General features: G+C 38.1%; 1 protein-coding gene across 2 annotated transcripts in view; it reads right to left on the reverse strand.

The window, feature by feature from the left end:
• The window catches only part of gfra1a (gdnf family receptor alpha 1a), a 79,464-nt gene that overhangs the window by 23,014 nt on the left and 37,066 nt on the right, over positions 1-19,384 (reverse strand). The gene's annotated exons all lie outside the window — the stretch shown is intronic.

Here is a 19,384-nt window from a genome sequence, read left to right on the forward strand (position 1 = left end):
TTGTAACATTATAAAAAATTGGGAAAGTTCAAGGAAGGAGAATACTTATACCTGGATGTACTTATACTTATACATGTCCAGCCTATAGAGACAATGAATTCCTGATGCAGAATTTCCCTATGTAAGTACACTACAAGTTGTAAAGCTGTATAAGGTATGCTGTAAAACTGAAATCTGTAGCCTTCATAATGTATTGTATGCAAAGATTTTGGATCTCAGGATATCTCACAAAGTCCAGAGTTTTGTTCTTTATGTAGTGCATTAAAAGTTATTTAGGACTCAACTAGAAAAAAGTGAGAGACAAAGAAACTCTCTCTCTCTCTCTCTCTCTCTCTCTTCAAAACATCTCATTTACATACACTGCAAAATAAATGAACAACTTTTACTACAATTCCATCAATAAGGGTGACAGAAATCCTGTAAACCATAACCTTAGCTTTTCCGTAGCTTTAAATCAAACAGAACTGTCCACTTGGAGCCCTGCAGGCTAAACAAACAATCCTCGGACGAAAAGCAGAGTCATCAAAGCTGCCACACACACACACACACACACACTCTCTCTCTCTCTCTCTCTCCTCGCCTGTCAGCTCTCGCTAATTGCCCACTTTCTTACAGATGCCGCCATTAATTACCATTCCTGGAGACTTTTCAGAAAAGCCACGCAACAGCAGCAGTTTGGCTTTTAATAAGGGCCAATTAAAAAAAGTGGAGAGTGTAGGATTGTAGGAGAGTAGAAATGTGTGTGTGTGTGTGTGTGTATGTTTTCTGTGCCACTTTACAACCAATAAGCACTAGATAGAGTGTCTAAAAAGCTGGTCGATGGGCCATGCACATTTTTCAGCTTCACATCTGGCAAGAAAAGACGTTTGCATATTTGTTTCAGGCCCAATTAACGCATGACAGAGGTGGTTCCAGATCAGTCATTATAAACTGGATGACACCCAAAGGCCCTTCATCCTCGGCTATGAAAGCAGGTGTTAAGGGCAAGTCTTAACTTGGGCTCATTCCTTTGTACAATTTGTTAAGATTCATTCCTTCATCTATATAGATGTAATCCTAACCAAATATAGATCAGGCACCTTCCTTGCTTGCTTGTTTCTGATATACAGTGGAACCTCTGCATACGAATGCCCTCCCTTACGAATTTCCGCCTTAAGACTTTAAATTTTAAACATCGGCATATGAAGCATTTTTGGCATACCAGACCGAACCGAATGCAGACTGAGTTGCGTGTACGTCCAGGAGCTGTTCAAAAAATTTAGTTAGCGAAAGCTGTTTGGAAAGAGTCAACCAACGTTGCCTTCAGCATGCGTTCAAAAGCTAGGTGATTTTTCAGGCGTTTTTTTGTTCACAGATTTGTAGCATGAGTGGTCTATTCTATTTTTAGCCCAAGCTTGGTGGCACGACTTCCTATGAGGAGCCTTGACATGGAATGCTTGGCTTGGGTCAGTTCATTGTAAGCAGCCATACAGTTTACATACGCTTCGTATCGGTCATTTATTATTGATTATCTGTATTTACATTATTTCTTATGAGAAAATTCGTTTCACCATACAAACTTTTACCTTAAGAACTTTCGCTATAACAACAACATAAAATATATATATTACAAATACACTTTTATTGATGAAACAGTGAAGAGTCTATAATAAGATTTATTCTGTACATAATAGAAGCATGAACGTCTATCAAGTTCTATCAAGAACTTTTTCTCTCAAATCAAGTCACATTTTTATCTTGTATATTTATTAATAAATATCTGATTCAAAGTCCTGATTATTAAAGAACTTTCTTTCAAGCTGGCTTCATTAAGTCCACCATGTTCAGATTTAAGCGTAGTGTTTTTTTTTTTTTAATTATTCCAATAAACGGATCAGGATTGGATTAGTTACGGATTACTGTATTAAGCTTCATGTAAATGTAGTTATTGTTTCTTCTCGTTGTTAAGCAGAGCTTTGTATGGTTTCTTCTGTTGTTGTAATATAAAGGATTAATAAATTCAGCTTTGGCTGTCTTATTAGGGACCTTAGGCATCATCTAGCAGAAAGTATTATCTTCTAGCATCATCTAGGACCTGAAGGTAGTGGAGCGGAAATCTCGGTGGTAATACTGAAGTCTTCTTGAAATGGCTAAATCTAGACCGTCGAGTATTTATAACATCTAACGCTTACAAAGCAGATTTAAAACAAAACAAGTAGAGCATTGTGATTTTATTTGCCACTGTTGTGTCCATTGCTAATAAGGCGAGGCCATTGCCATGATTAGACACTAAAACTGAGAGATGTGTTGAAGGAATAGCACGCTAGTATTTGCAGCTAACAACTATTAGCAAAGACTTCTAATTGTGACGAATTTACGAAAGCAGGTGGTAGACAATCCATATGCGGTTTATTCACAAACACGTTAGTAGGCAGAAAGTCCAAAAAGCATACAGTCATACACAGTAAGAGAACAGAGCAATGGCTTGGTATGTACCAAAGCTAACAATACTTCACTCTGAAGTTAGCATGACAATTCTAAAAACCAGGAAGTTACACTCGAACCGGAAATCACCCTTGACCCGTAAGTGATCAAAACTCCAGTGAGGGATCCCTCTGGTGGCCAGGAGGGGAAGTGACTGGTGAAGTTGTGACATTGTATATAGACAGAGACGTCCATATGTCTGGCGATAATCTAAACACACACGCATGCACACGCTAACTCAAAACTAAACTAATACTGGTTGCTATTTGTCATGTTAGTAAGACAAAGAAGGTCATATAGAAGATGCAGACAAGAGACAGTCGCTAATAATCAGGTAAAACAGACCCACTCTGGTACACAGCTCTGGGTAATTATCTCTGCTGATAATTAGCGAGTCTGCAAACCTTTTACAGCGTGTAACACGAGTCTAAAAACTGAGCAGACAAAATAACAGGCTTCTAATATGACATAATACTATGGCAATCTTGTTCTAAAGAGCGCTGTTGAGTTCTTGATTCTGATTGGACAGCAAGGATTGTATTAATGTACTCCTTCTGATACAGTATGGTTTCCACGGTAACTTGTGCTCTTGCTGTATTATGAAATGTGTGCAATCATGGTTTTTTGGAAGGAGTCTCCAGTGTCGGTGCTTTGTAGTCAGATGTAAAGTGGTATTACAGCTTATATGCTCTCACACACACACACACACACACACACTCACTCGTGGAGATATCAGTCTTCTCAGTCAGTAAGAGTCATTTGGTGTATTGACCTTTTCCCCATTAGAGGCTGCAGTAAGAGCACACCAAACTGATTCTTCTACTTTCTGTCTGGACAGTAACTTAAAACATACGACACACACACACACACACACACACACACACACACCTGCAATGCAGAAAAACATTTCAAGTCCTAGCAAAGTGGCAAACATCTCCACACCCACACCAAAAAAGCTGAACATATGCTGAGGGCATTAAGTGTGTGTGTGTGTGTGTGTGTTACCTGAATGATATGTGCATAAATGTGTGTCACATTGTATACGCAGCTGTCTGCCTTTTTAGAAAGTGTGAGAGTCATACCTAAACCCTGTGTGGGCTTGAGTTTCACTGTGTGTGTGTGTGTGTGTGTGTGTGTGAAAGCAGACAGATGGCTCTGTCTCTAACCCCCAAATCAAGCACACACTGACGAAAGATAACATTGTAGGGAGTGGCTCAAGACTAGAGATTTTACCCAGAATATAGAAAAACACCTAGAGTTCACGTCACTCGCACGTTCCCGAAGATCACTTCACGCAGACTTATTTCCAAAACGTTTAGCGTCTTGGCTGCACGTTAGAAGTAACACACGTCATTTGTGTAGTCACATCGGCTGTCATGGAAACAAAGAACACAGGCATACACTAAGTAATGCAGAAGTTAGCTAGTTGCTAGCATAAAATTTCATTAAGAATCATGTTGGTGTTAAATGAGGAAAAAAAATTTTTTTCTTCTAGCTTTATAATATTTTTATAATATCATGTAGGAAGCTTATAATGGGTTAGAGGTTAGTATTTATCTAATTTTTAATCTCTAAATTATAAACTGGCTTTACATTGAAATTAATTTATATAATTCTTCAAATTTCTTTAAAGATTATTATTACTATTACTATTAACTTTTTATAGTAGAATAATTGTTTATATATAACCTTTTATTATTTTTTAAATGTTAATTATTAATTTTAGCCTATTTTAATATTTTTTTGCCTACATTTTGTGTTTCGTTTTTTTTGGGTGTATTTCACACTATAAAGCACTTTTAGGGTGTATATTAAATATATGAAAGATGGAATATAAATAAAAAAATATTATATATATATATATATATATTAGATAGCTATACAGATGTTTATTTTTTTGCTGATTCTTTTGTAAGGGTTTGTAGTTATATATAAAATATACATAAAATGTAGTAAATATATATATTTGAAAATGAAGGATAGTTGTGTTTGTTGTTTTTGTTGTGTCTGTTGTGTTTGTCGTGTTAGATTTTCTTCTGCTTCTGATTATTATTCCTGCTGTTAATATATAAACCAGCACATTCTGAGACATGTATATTGAGACGTCTACCCTTTCACAGAAGATACCATGTATGACACACACACACACACGCTGAGACGAGGGGACGAAGCCATCTGCTCCCGTCGCTGCAATCGGAACCCTGGTGCAGCGGCTCTAGTTTCTGACACAGCCTCAAATCGATTAGCGTCACCTGTTTCCTCCCTCCTCTGTCTCTAATTTTCAATTATCCTGAGAATGTGTCTGAATAACGACCTTGTCTCCCGCAGTGACCAACCCAAATAACATGCCACAGATTATATTGCCAGGGAGGGCTAGCGTTACGCTAATGCGCGACATGAAAGACGGGCCGTGTTAGCCGCAAAACCTTGTATCTGTCCTTGTCGTCCAGTTTGATGGAGATGATAGGGTTTTTATTATTATTATTATTATTATTATTATTATTATTATTATAGGATTAAATCTCCATTAGAAAAAGACTGACTGGAGGCTTGATGGGAAAGTGGGAAGAAGAAACCTGGAGCTTTATCTGGCCTTCTCATGTCACATAGTATTAGGGTCAAGGGTTCGATTGAGGTGCAGGCAGTATTAGAAGCTAATATATATGTGTGTGAGTGTGTGTGTGAGATAGATTGCTAGTATGCTACTAGACAGCAACTTCGAAAGATCCCACTGTGTGTGTGTGTGTGAGTGTGTGTAAGTGAGTGTAAGTCTGGGTGTGTGTGTAAGTTAAATTGCTAGTATGCTACTAGACAACAAGTTCAGAAAAGATCCCACTGTGTTCTTGTGTGTGTGTGTGTGTGTGTGTGTGTGAAAGAGAGAGAGAGAGAGAGAGAGACAGAGATTGTATGTGTGTGTGTGTGAGAGAGTGAATGTGTGTATGTGTACTGTGTGTGTGTGTGTGTGTGTGTGTATGTGTGTGTGAGTGTGAGAGAGAGAGTGTGTGAGTGAGTGTGAGAGTGAGTGTGTGTGTGTGTATTTGTTGAGTTAGTGAGTGTGAGTGAGTGTATGTGTTGTGTGTGTGTGTGTGTGTCTGTGTTGTGAGTGAGTGTGTGTATGTGTTGTGAGTTAGTGAATGTGTGAGATTGCTAGTATGCAACTAGACAGCTAGTTCAGAAAACACCACACTGTGTGTGTGCGTGTGTGTGTGAGTGAGTGAGTGTGTGTGTGTGAGAGTGAATGTATGGGTATGAGATTGTGTGTGTGATAAATTGCTAGTATATAGGTGCACGTGTGTGTGTGTGTGTGTGTGGGAATGTTTGCATACTCGGTAACTCAGAACAAAGATAGGAATATCCGACACGCTTGACCTTGTGGAGACATTAGTCTGGTTTAGTTGCATGGAATTACTCAGCTGCTGTAATAAATATGTTACAGTGCGTGTGTGTGTGTGTGTGTGTGTAAGTAGTCAGCAAATAAGGTCATTTAAAATAAAGAACAATCCATGCTAGCAAACAGAAAGAAACTTGAAATTAGCAAAGGTTTAGTAGTGTTCAAATAAACACACACACACACACACACACACACACAGGTAAATCCATTCCTTACTCCGCGTCATCTCAGTGAGGTAAAAAAGGTCAGGATCAGATTCTCCCCAGAGACTAATTATTGTGTAAACAGACCTGCTGCACTGCCGTCCTGCTAATGCTCTGTGCTAATAATTAGCTGGTGCTTTCCTGAAGAAAAAGTCTGGTGCAAATGAGAGAGAGAAGGAGATGAGGAAAAGTGTGTGTGTGTGTGTGTAAAATGACAGACATTAACAGCTCAGCTTTCCTCTCCTATAGAGTAAACACGCCAGATTTGTTTGTGTCCGTGTTTGTCCTGGCGAATTGATGAGTTTTTTTTAACGAGAAGTGTGATGTAATGAGGCAGAATTAAGGGGGAGGGGGGGGTAGTGGTACCTTTTGAGGTGAAAGGGGCCAAAGGTTTAAAATAAATACAGTTTAATATTATTAGAATGACACAGTAGGTCAGTATGTGTTTATGTAACCCTCCCTGGTCCTTGCACCCGCTCTGAGCGAGTCTCAGTCTCGAACCATTAGCCGCTAGTATGCCTCTTGACATCAGGGGAGTGAGATTTACCTGCACAGCACCTACCGCTGGCCTCTGTTACACTCACCCCCCTAAACCTTACTCCCATCTGGGTCATGGCACCAATGCCAGGTCCTACTCGCACCCACTGCAGGCAGGTCTTGAACTCGGGTCTCTGGCATGGGAGGTGGGCGCACTAACAAGGAGGCTAAAGACTGCAGCCACTAGCATGTCTCCTGAGATCAGGGGAGTGAGGTTTACCAGCACAGCACCTACCACTGGCCTCCAATACACTCATCCACCTAAACCCCTATCCGGGTCACGACACCAGTGTAACCCCCCTGGGTCCTACTCACACCCGCTCCAACCTGGGTCTCCGGCATGGGAGACGGGCGCACTAACAAGGAGGCTAAAGACTGCAGCCACTAGCATGTCTCCTGAGATCAGGGGAGTCAGGTTTACCAGCACAGCACCTACCACTGGCCTCCAATACACTCATCCACCTAAACCCCTATCCGGGTCACGACACCAGTGTAACCCCCCTGGGTCCTACTCACACCCGCTCCAACCTGGGTCTCCGGCATGGGAGACGGGCGCACTAACAAGGAGGCTAAAGACTGCAGCCGCTAGCGTCAGTCGTTAGTGTGCCTCTTGAGGTCAGGGGAGTGAGGTTTACCTGCACAGCACCTACCGCTGGCCTCTGTGACACTTATATGAAGCTCTAAAGACTGTATAAAACTCTTATTTACATTAAACCCACTGTCACAAAGAAGGCTTGTATGTCGGAAACGCTACACGATTTGAAGAGCAGCGTTTCTCTGAGGCGCAGCTGTTACACATGAGCGTAGACGCGTGATTACATCACACATGGATGTGACACGGAACAAACATATGGGAATCTGACAAGGAAACGTGCCGAGAAGAAAATCAGGAATCTTTTCTTTCTACATGAGAGCTAGATACTAAAAAAGCTTCATATTATAACATATATATTATACTTATTATTATTACCAATGGCCAGCATTCGTGTGTGTGTGTTTTCTCATTTGCCACTTTTTACTTCCTTCCACTATCTTACTTTTTCTCCCAACGTATAAAACTCGCCTCATCCTTATTGTTCCCAATAAAACAGTTTTGTGTGTGTGTGTGTGTGTGTGTGTGTGTGGTGTTCTCATTTGCCACTGGACTCGTGGACTCTCAGGCACTCTCTCAACCTATAATAAAACTCACATCTTCCTTATTGTTCCTAATAAAACAAGTGTGTGTGTGTGTGTGTGAGGTTAGTTCTCTCATTTGTCACTTCCCTGCTCTCTCTCTCTCTCTCTCTCTCTCTCTCTCTCTTAAAACAATACACACTCACAAATCAATAAACTGTGTAGCCCATGGAATTATTTTTAATATATTCAGTTAGTTAGTTAGTTAGTTATCAAAAATACTGAGTACTGAGGATAAAAGTTGACTTACTGATAGGATTTGTGTTTGCTGTAACATTCTATAGCTACACACAAGTAAATAGAAATGCTATACAAAGACAGAATTGTGTGTGTGTGTGTGTGTGTGTGTGTGCTGTCCTGCTGCTCTTATATTGCATTACACTGCTGACTTCACGAAGGGGCTGTTTCCTGCTCAGATGCTCGCAGAGTGTGTGTAAGGGAAGCCACCTCTGGGAGCGCTGTGTGAGGAAACGGCTGCAGCAGGCCTGTCCACACACACACACACACACACACCCTCAGGCAGCATTCCATTCCAGCTGCAGATTGATGAGGCTGTGTGTCCCAAACCGTCACTTACTTTACCAGTGCGTGATGTGGGCTCTGTGTGTGTGTGTGTGTGTGTGTGCGTCTGTGCTTCAAACCTGTTATACTGATTTACACTACAGCACAGACTTTGTCTCTATATCACGCAAACGCACTTGAAGGGAATCATTAGCTATGTTCATTCACACAGTGTGTTCGAGCTGCACATTGAGTCCAGAGTGAGAACCTGAGTCTGTTACCAGAAAGTGCTTGTATTTTATCGAAAACGATCAAGAAACTATGTAATCCTTTACTGTATTTTAGCTAAAGTAGCTGGAAGAATATGGAGCGACGAGGCCTGCATTTCACTCAGTTAGAATCATGTGACTTTTGTGTTACACAAAAGTGTGTTAATGATCTGTTTGTCTGTAAGACTCACAACGCATTATGATGCATGTATCAGCCTGGAGAAAACACAATACGTGTTAAAATGGTGATATTTTCCTCTACACCATAGTCTCTTTTGCATCTACAGGTAAAGTATCACACAATACCACAAATACACAATAGCTACAACGCACAGACTTCCAGCAGCAGAATCACAGCATGACATTTAACATGACGTAGAAACATTAAACTGGCTCCTTAACCGACATGTGATCAGGTGAAATCATCCGCATCACATCAACTCCATACAAATCGAAATAATTATTATGTGCTGTTGCTTTTATTCCCATCTTCCTCCAGTAGAAGTGGCCCCAAAAATGTGACTATCCAGACTATATTCCTAACAAAGTTCTTATTGTCCTCCAATTACTTCTTTTTTAAAAATGAAAAACAATAGTTTAGTCACATAGTGTAAGTCACATTTTCCCGTATAAAACGTATAGTGTATATATAAAACTGTACAACGTACGCAACTTCTTCCTTGACCTTTCCATTGCTACTGATAAGAGTGACAAAACCAGAAAGGACAGAATGTTCATTAATATCGATCGCTTTCTTATCATTCACTGGCCTTCACTAATCTCCATGGTTAACAACATCCAAAGCCAACAGCACAGGATCTGATCAATTGATCAAAAAAAAAGAAAAGAAATAAATAAATAAATAGAAAACTGTCCTTTTTATGTCCTGGAGTTTCTGGTCAAATACAGAGTTTAAGCTGCTAATGAATGAATGAATGAATGAATGAATGAATAAATAAATAAATAAATAAATAAATTTTAATTAAGAACATATTTTATAACTTTATTTATCTTGATTTTTATATTATTATTATTATTATTATTATTATTATTATTATTATATTTCTTATTTTTATAATTCCATTTTAATTAAATAAAATAACTTTTAGAAAATGTCACTTGTTCAAATGTTCTTTTCATGTTAATATTTTTTCTTTTTTTATTTCTCTCTTTTTTTATTAAGCAATAGTGTTACACAGGATACTAGATAATATAGAAATATAAAGCAACTAGATTTCACTTTGCTATCAATATATGTATAATTCTGCTCATTTTTAGCATTGCCAGTACCGACACAAACACACACACACACACACACACACACATCAATCACCCAGTCATCACTCTGACCACCTGTCAAGTCCTCATGCCTCATCGCTGGAGGTCGAGTCAAAAGCTGAGCGTCGACACAACCCAAGCCACGTCAATCAAACTCACTTCCATACAAAGACGCTCAGATGGGAATTTTTACTTTTTTATTATTCAAAAGCAAACTGAGAAGAAAACTCGCCCTTATTTAGTTTCTCCAAACTCTTACACTCAGTGACATGACTTTAGAGACGAAATCGGACACCGAAGCCACACAGGACGTATGTGTCAGCGTAAACAAGCTGCAGATTGAACGTACCATTGAACAAACACTCTGAGAGCCATGTTCGGAATATACGACTATATTAGGAAAGCTAGAGATTTTCCTTGATTGAAATATGTTTCTCTTTATCAAGGTTACACTCAAAATTCCAAAACCTTGCTCTTAAACATTCCATGAATAGGTGTAGAGATATTTCGCTATGGCATGAAGCAATTCTAACAACTTACTCCTACACATGGACAGGATGAACAAGCAGAAACCATTTCCACCCTGTTTTTTTCCCAGAATTCTGACACAACAGCTTTCCTCAGACAGTGTTCACTTGTATGATTTGCATTCAAGGAAAGTATCCTCTGATCAGGACCTAAGAACCGATTCCATGTCAGGGTTTTATTTCTATGTGACAAAGAGAGAAAGAACAGAAATTCATTCAGAATAACTGGCTTAAAAAATAGAAAGTCTCTCTCTTTGTTCTTCAGGATGTGCTTTTTCCTGGAAAATAGACTATATGGTTGTAGCTCCACTTCAAATCATCCTCCACAGTTGATTGTTTGTCTGTTACAGCACACTGTGTCATGTTTTTTCCTCCACAAATTCCTGCTAGCAGACTTTACGCTATGACTCACTGGGTAAGAGACATTTTAGCGAGGTGATTAGAATAAAAGCTGTGAGGTACAGCGCTATTCCCCGGTGACATGGTTGTTAGTTTGTGTTTGGCGAGCAGCAGCATCCCACCTTCTAATTGGCCGTGGCAGTGCTGCGCTGCATCCGCAAAGTGCCCTGAACTCTCCTCCTTGATTGATGATATTCATTTTTCAAGTTGTGTCTTTAAAACTTAAAAAGCGCATATGACCCAGTTCTCTGTGGACTCTATCTGTTTCTTTTTTTTTTCTTTTTTATTTAACGTCCAAATGCACCAAAGATGGATCACTATTGCTCCTGGATTCCTGGCAGGTAAAGCTGGGCGACTCTGCGGACAGAGATTCATGGCCATCAGGAAAAGCTGAGTGTGCCGTACTGTACACAGAAGAGACGGTTCTCTGGGGGATAAACCTGCGTAATATGAAAAGGGAGGGAAAAAGAGGATGCTGGAGGTCAAGGAAAAAGAAATAAAGTGGGAGATAAAATCTGGACGAATCAAAATGCTTTGCTGAGGATACGTGTATCTAGCAGGAAGAATATCACTGCTCGTAAATTATTTACTCCTCAAGTTCTGTTCGTTATAACTGACCGAGCTTCGCATTGACGAGGATATGTCTTTATTTTACTGCAGTAGAATTGTAAAAAAAAAATAACACAATTTAGCCATTTATTAAAACTAACACAAATATTCATTTCATCGCAATCATCTAAGAAGGCAATTAAGGTGTTGGATTACTGATCAAAAGGTTGTGAGTTTAAATCCCAGGTCCACCAAGCTGCCACTGCTGGGCCCCTGAGCAAGGCCTTTAACCCTCAATTGCTCGGTTGTATAAAATGAGAAGTCGCTCTGGAGAAGGGCGTCTGCCAAATGCCAGAAATGTGTAAATGGTTATCATTTGAAAATACGAACCAAACCAAAACAATCAACTGTTGTTGTTGTTGTTGTTGTTATTCTTTCGGCTGCTCCTTGTTCGGGTCGACACAGCAGATCATTTGGTCTGGAAGGTTTGGTTTGGCACAGGTTTTATGCTGGATGCCCTTCCTCACGCAACCCTCCCATTTAATCCAGGTTTGGGACCAGCACTGAGAGTTAACTCTTCAGTGGCTTGGTTTGCTCCCTGCCCTGGAATCGAACCCGGGCCGTGGCAATGAGGGGGCGGGATCCTGCCGCTGGACCACCAGGAGGCTAAACCAAAACGATTAACTAATTCCAGCAAAATCATCACCTTGTTATGAACCAACAACGACCAAACAAACAATCAATAATAAAATAATAAACGTAGTTTAGACGAAAACAGACAGAGAGTCCAGTAATCAAAGAAACTCTCCACGAGGCAAAAAGTCCAAAACCAAAATGGAGATAAATCCAATAAACAGAACGAGGGTCAAAAGCAATAGACAAAGTACACGGCTTGGTATTCAGCACAAAACTGATCATACTTCAGCCTGAATAGCGGCATGAACATAGATACCCGGAAGAGACAAAACAGAAGTGCACCTGCAACCCGAAAGAATCAGAATTCCGGTGAGGGTTCCCCTTTGGTGGATGGGAGGGGGAGTATTTATTATTATTATTATTTCTTAATAAAAAAATAAGCACTAGTTTTAGTATTTTGAGAAGAGGTAGATCTTCACCCGTCTTTTGAAGACCAACAGAAGGACATTTAGTCATTTCCTGTGTACTTCCTGCTTGTGATTCTATATAAGCACACATGCCTTGCAAAGTCTTGCCCACTGACCATTTTGCCCAATCTTGACCATTTTGTAATTTCGTGTTTATTTTTTAGATCACTGATCCATGATGTTTCTGTCATGGATATTTCAACCTTGATTTTGGATCATTGGGTTAAAAAGATCACTTTGTCTGTAAACCTATAAACATTGCATAAAAAGGAAAACCGAGGTTGTTGTATTAGCTTGAAATACAATTTGAACTTCATTTTTAATAATTTTTAATAAAAGCTCAAATAGTTGTTTTTTTTTAAATGCACTATACTGAGTAATTTCCATGTTAAATACTTCTCTTTTGGTACACTTTTTAAAAGGGGTTGTGAAGGACAAGAGCAAATTTTAGCAAACCTAATTTCACTTCCTAAACGGCTTCATATTTGCTGGTAAGATATATTTAGCTTGTTTAATAAAGAGTACATGATTAAACTCTTCAGTTCTTTCTCTCTACAGTTTAGGAGTCTCGCATCCCTAAAGACTACACAGCAGAGTACAAAGCAAATGTTTGTTAAGTTGCTCTAAATTGTCTTCACACTAAAGTGTCGAGCTTTCCATTATTGAATTTGGGTGGAGTTCCACTTTAATTGCAGGAAAGTGTCGTCCCGGGAGATTACGACTTCGGCAGGTCGTCTCGCTGCTTGTTTTGAAAGTTAAACCACAGATTTTGTGTGATTCTCTGTAAGGATTGTTGCGTTATAATTTTGTGTGTCGGTGACGGGGATTGTGTAGGATGCTGACTGGGTATAGTATCAGGATGGTCTTTAGGATGTAGGTTTTTACACAGGTTTTTGGAGATTCTTAACGTTTTGTCTCAGAAAATCATGTTTCACAAAATGAGAAGAAAATGAGAGGCTGGTTTATAGCTAAACAATATTGTTTATGGTTACACAACATTAAATCTAACTAAAAGTAGGGCGCATCATTTTTACACTGATCTACATGCGATTGCTGGGAAATAAGAGCTGTGGTGTAGGAGGAATAAAACACTTCTGGAGATGATGTTAAAAGAAAATGAGCTGCTTCATGCTTCCTATCTTGTAACAGCATGTCCCCCAAGTGTTTTATTCAGTTATTGGTGCATTCTGTACAACATTTCTTACATATTTTAAATGTTTAATATGTTGATCGCAATAAAACATGAACTCCAGACTCTAATCTGTATGCTGGAAACACTCCTGATATACACTTCAGACAGGAAGGAAGCTGTTAAAGAAAATCTATTTCAGACAGTTGACCTTGCTGTGACCTTGAACCTGTGTGGGTCAGTTCCAAGATCTAATTAGATTATGTGATGGATACAAGGATAATTGTATAGAAATGATATAAACATTCAAGCAATCGTTCTTATTGGGATTGTTCTCACTGGGGTAGTGGTAGCTCAAGCGGTTAAGGCTTTAAGTTGTTGATCAAGAGGTCGGGATTCAAGCCCCAGCACCACCAAGCTGCCACTGCTGCTCTGCTGCTATCATGGCTGACCCTGCGCTCTAACCTCAACCTCCAAAGTTGGGATATGTGAAGAAAGAATTTCAAGGCTTCTTCTTAGTATATCATGCTAAGGAAAATCTCAGAGGGATGAATAGATGCAAAACAAGAAATGCCATAAAGACATTTGTAAATGTTCCCGAATAACCAATCACAACTGATTAGCCAATTTATAATGTAACAGAATTCTCAAATCCAGCTCCAAGTAATATTTAACCATGGACCAGCAGCACTGCAGTACAGAAGGCCCGGGTGGTGCGAAAACGACCTCTGTGACATCCTGTCCTCCTCTCCGTGGGGTAAAGGGACAGCCAGCGAGGTCATTACCCCCTAATGAGATTACTTAATGACCTCAAGGGAGTTCCAGAGCCATTTACTGCCAGATTACTTCCCCTGTAATTATATGGAAGCACTAGCGTGTGTGTGAGCGTGTGTGTGTGTGTGTGTGTGTGTGTGTGTGTTTATCATATTGTGTGTATGTTTCATGGACCAGAATTTGTTGCAGTGCTGCATGATCAGTCGGTTCTAAGAAGCAAGGCATGTAATGAAAGCAGTGACACACCTCCTGATTATCCTCCTGCACAATGGAGCTGCTCCTTCAGCTTCCAGCTCCAAATTGACTTACGGAATATAATACAGCTAGAATTACACTCTACTGTATATTGTGAGATCAGTTTATCATAGAAGACTCTAATATACAAATAAGCCATTTAATTAATCAGTAGATGATGTAGTAAAGGCTTAGATCGGAGTCTTTGTGCTTGGATGCGGCACAGAATTTACAGTATCTAAGTATCTGAAAGAATTTCTACTAATAATTGTTCTACCGAATTTCTGACGATAATTTTGAAACATTTTGGTGTTGTAAATATTTACATTGGCATACATAATATAACAAAAAAATGTCTAGTTTTTTTTCTTCTGAAGATTTAAAGAAAATGGTTTTTCTTTTCAGTATAAAATTGTACATAAATCCAACAATAATCAACAAATTAGAAAATTCCTTTGTAATATTCTTTGTAATTAGGGATGAGAATAAAAATTTCCTTGAATGCTCGACATCTAGAAGCAGAAATTAGTTAGTATAGTTGATGTGTTCATAATAACACATAACATACTGGATATTTCAGAAAGCAAGCTTTTAAGCAACCTATGACATGATGTGATTGAAGTGGGTGGAGCTTAAATATTTGAAAATTTTATTTTAGTTGACTTTTTTTTTAAGAGAAGGCATGTTATAGATTGCACAGTTCATGTGGTGATCAACCAGAGTCCAGCATTAAATGCTCATATCCAATCAGAGATCTGCATTAAAACTACGACAAAATTTATACGGATTCTGTAACACAAACACTACAGAAACCTCATCTGAGACCAGAAACGTCAGCAGAGATTTCCAGACACAAACTTGCATCACAGCATCAGTGTCCACGTGAATCTTTTCTCTGTCGGATCTAATTTCTTCAGGTTTGTCAGGCCTCGGTGGAAGCGTCGTTGCTTTTATTGTGGTCATATAGAACACTTATTAATGGCTATTACACCGAAGGTTACCCAGGATGCACCATTGCTTTATAATACTACTCCATAAACCACCGTCTGCCCATCTGTCTGACATCTACCATCACTCTTCCAGCAGAGAGAGAGAGAGAGAGAGCGTGAGTAGAGAGCTATATATCACAATGAGGCTGTAAGATCAAAACTCAAATTGAATAGATCGCTCATTCATACATTCATGTTGACCAGATGAGAAAATCAATAACGGCATAAAACCAGGAGGAAAGAATTTATCTGATTTAAAATGTTGGGTAGGACTCAGCCAAGTGAAAAATAATGATCTGATGGGAAGCAACACGACGGTGGAGAAATCATTACAGAGAGAGTCAACGTTAAACGAGAGATCTGAACAAGAATAAGACCAGACAGAACGTCCAAAATGTCCGAGCGCACATAAAAAAAAGTGTTTTTATTCAATCGGGTACAAGAAGCGAGCTTCTTCACTGATTTAAACAACTTTGTATGTTCGTATGATGTGAAAACATATCAAAATATCTTATTTATAATAGTCACGGTATAACATATTTCCCTGAAAGAGTTATTCACCTACTTATTTTAGTAACCAAGGACAAACTAATTATTTCTAATATTAATTAATTAATTAAAAAATAAATGTAAAAAATAGTGTCCAATTCTTTTTTCCTTTTTTTCTCCAATTTTTTTTATTACTGCTATTTATATAGAATCTATAAAAGTTAAAATAAAAATGAACACTATGAGTTTTATTTTCCTGATTAAGCCCTAATAAATAGATAGAATTTCTCCAAGCACCTCTGTATTACAAGAAAAGGTTGACTCTTAAAAGAAATTCTATTAGCTTTACAAAAAAGATCTGAGACTTGGATAAAGATTTCCGGCACATTTTAGCCTTTAGAGCTCTGTATCCACCTTTAGCAACTGCCAAAAGTGATCCCAGTCCTCTCTGGGCGTAGGTGTTAATTCGAGGTCACTGCATGAAAAGAAGTGGGAAGGAATGTAATGAAAATAGCCCCGGGAGATTCAAGAGGAATAAAAGGAACCATAAACGGCCTGGAGTGGGTTTGAATGAAAGGTCAGCAAATTCAAAGCCACGCTGAAGAATCAGAACGCTCGACATTCGCCACACACTTTGTGTGGTTTTTTTTTTTTTTTTTTGCTTTTCTCGGTCCGACTTAACGAGCTTGCACGAAAAACATGCAGCTAAAACGTAATATCCCTGTATTCTTAATAACACTGTCGGTATGATTATGATTTTTTTTTTTTCATTCATTATGCTATTAACTTCATTTAAAGCTTAATAAAAGATGCATTAAAATTATTTAGAATTATTATAAACAGCAGTAGAAATTGCAGGTTTGATCGTTTCTTTTATAGTCACAACATACACACTGACATTTTCTGTGGGAATTTCTTGATATTTTTTTATATTAATATAAAGATGTTTATTAAACATCATTTATGGAAGGAGTCTCCAATGTCAGCAATTTATAACAAAGATAATTCAAACACATCTTAAGCTTTAGCAACAGGATTTCTTTTATTATTATTATTATTATTATTATTATTATTATTATTATTAATAATAATAATAAATAAATAAATAAATTAATTAATTAATTACATTTTTTTCACATTTTATTTCCCAAAATTCCTGATTTGTTATAAACTCTAAAGATTATAGTTTCTGCAAGTCATCTTTTTTTTCTGGCCTAAATTGGAAAACAAAGTATTGTTGGAAGTCATGTGGATGATATTAAACTTTGACCCATTTTTTTTTTTATTTAAAAAGAAAGTTTCGTCTGTGTTTTTTACAGAAATTTTAAACCAAGCATCAAAACTGAGCATCAAACTTTGAATGCGTTTTGCTGATCCGTTCCTTTATATTGGAAGCAAAAAGAAATAATAATAGTAATAATAATAGTGAAAGAACGAGTGTTTGTGCAGTCATTTGAGAGGAAGTACAGAGGAATAGGACAGCAATACAAATGATAAAAATAGAAGGGCTGGGATGCTGGCAGAAATGCAGAGAAAATTGTCTGCCTTGTAGAGAGAGTTAATTAAAATGCAAATAATGGCAATGAAAAGGTAGGTAGGTAGATGGTGTGTTTGCACCTCATTTGTGTTTTTACGAATCTCTAGGCTTCACGAACACACCTTATATTACCTAAAGTATAGATTTCTGGCTCCAGCTAGAGAGCCAGTGTAATTTGCACATCAGGTTTTGCCCTCCTGCTGTCAAACCGAGAGGAGCTCGACGTCTCCGCTACGATTCCCAAAGCGGTCCTGCCTACAGGAAGAGTGAACGAAGAGATTAAAGATCCAGAAGGAGCTTTACGCTTAGGTTTGGAGATGCAGATGCAGCACTAAGTGCCAGCCTCAGGGGCATTTTAAAACACCCAGTGCCAGGGCCTTTGATTTGTGCTTAGAGCTAAGTGGTCAGCCCTAGTAATGTATATTTAAAGACTAGCATCTACTTAGCCGGTGGCGAACGCAGCAGAGGGCTTTGTACAGACCTGGATTGGATGTATTTGTTGGTTTCTCGATGTGCATACCTTCTTTCTTGCATCAGAACTTTTCCTCTGTGGGAGATTGGATGAAGGCAGAAAGTCTAGCCAAGAGTGAGGAAAGGACTCATAAACAGATCAATACTCCTGTATTTCATGGCTTATGGAACACAAGCCTCTCACGTTTGAAGATTAGTGTTTGCCAGAGAGCTGTGATAAAGGTCGACGTGCATTCTCGGCGCAATAACTCTTTTTAAAGGCGACTTAAAGGTGCAGTTTGGAATTTCTGAGCGTGTTTCAAGGCCTGTAGTAATCTCAGCATTTCAGAAATAAATGAAAAACTAACTTTCTCGATACTGCTGTGACTTTCTGGCAAAGTTTTTTTATTTCTCAGTTTCAGGCTGATGTTTAAAATTTGTTCGGGTCAGAAATGAACTCCGTCCCTGCCAAGAAAGGGCATTACGGTCAAACCACAAGCCACCATGGAGCATTTTTCGAAGAAAAATAAAAAATCTGCATTCCTGCAACTTACGATTCCTTTTCAGAAAATTGTAATTAATTAATTAAAAAAGATTTGACCAGAAATGAGCTCAGCCTGAGTAATGGAAAAATTTAACATTTAAAAAAAAAAGAAAAGAAAAAAAAAAGATAATTGCAATTTAGAAAATCAAACATTCTCCAGAAACAAGAAATAACGTTTTGTTTTATCCGTCGAGTTTTGAAATGACGAACACAGACCTCATGATATGTTTGTTTTTTTTTTCTTTTAAAGGTTGTTATTAATTTATAATGAATCATATTAATTATGTTCAATTAAAGAGAGGTGACAAATTAACATTTTAAAAATATTTCCTGTTTTTCCTTTTTATTTTTTAGATTTTTTTTTCTTCTAACAGGAATTTCGCTCTTACACCTCATCATCAAAACATTTCTGTCTAAAGATCTTTAGAGTTTTTAGCAAATCAGGAATTTGGGGAATAAAACATGATTGGATGTTATTTTATATGAAATAATAATAATAATAATAAATAATAATAATTAAAAATAATAATAAAAAAATAATAAAAATAATATTAAAAACAATTTTATAGCTAAATAATGTTTGTTTAAAATGATACCTGTTTTATTCCTCTACTAACAATGAAAAATAACTAAAAAAAAATACCTCTAACTGTTACAAATTGCTCACACACACACACACACACACACGGACCTTTTCAACACACTTTGTTGATTTTTCCTGTAATTTGTCACCCCATCTGTATGGAAAGCTCTTAAACCTTTAAAACCTCTTTTGGCTAATTAGCATGTCTAAATCACTAAGTGAGTCTTTTTAGTCACATCAGCTTGTGCGATTCGAGCGGCTC

Source organism: Hemibagrus wyckioides, linkage group LG03, assembly GCF_019097595.1.
Source record: "Hemibagrus wyckioides isolate EC202008001 linkage group LG03, SWU_Hwy_1.0, whole genome shotgun sequence".
In the NCBI taxonomy this organism is placed as follows: Eukaryota; Metazoa; Chordata; class Actinopteri; order Siluriformes; family Bagridae; genus Hemibagrus; species Hemibagrus wyckioides.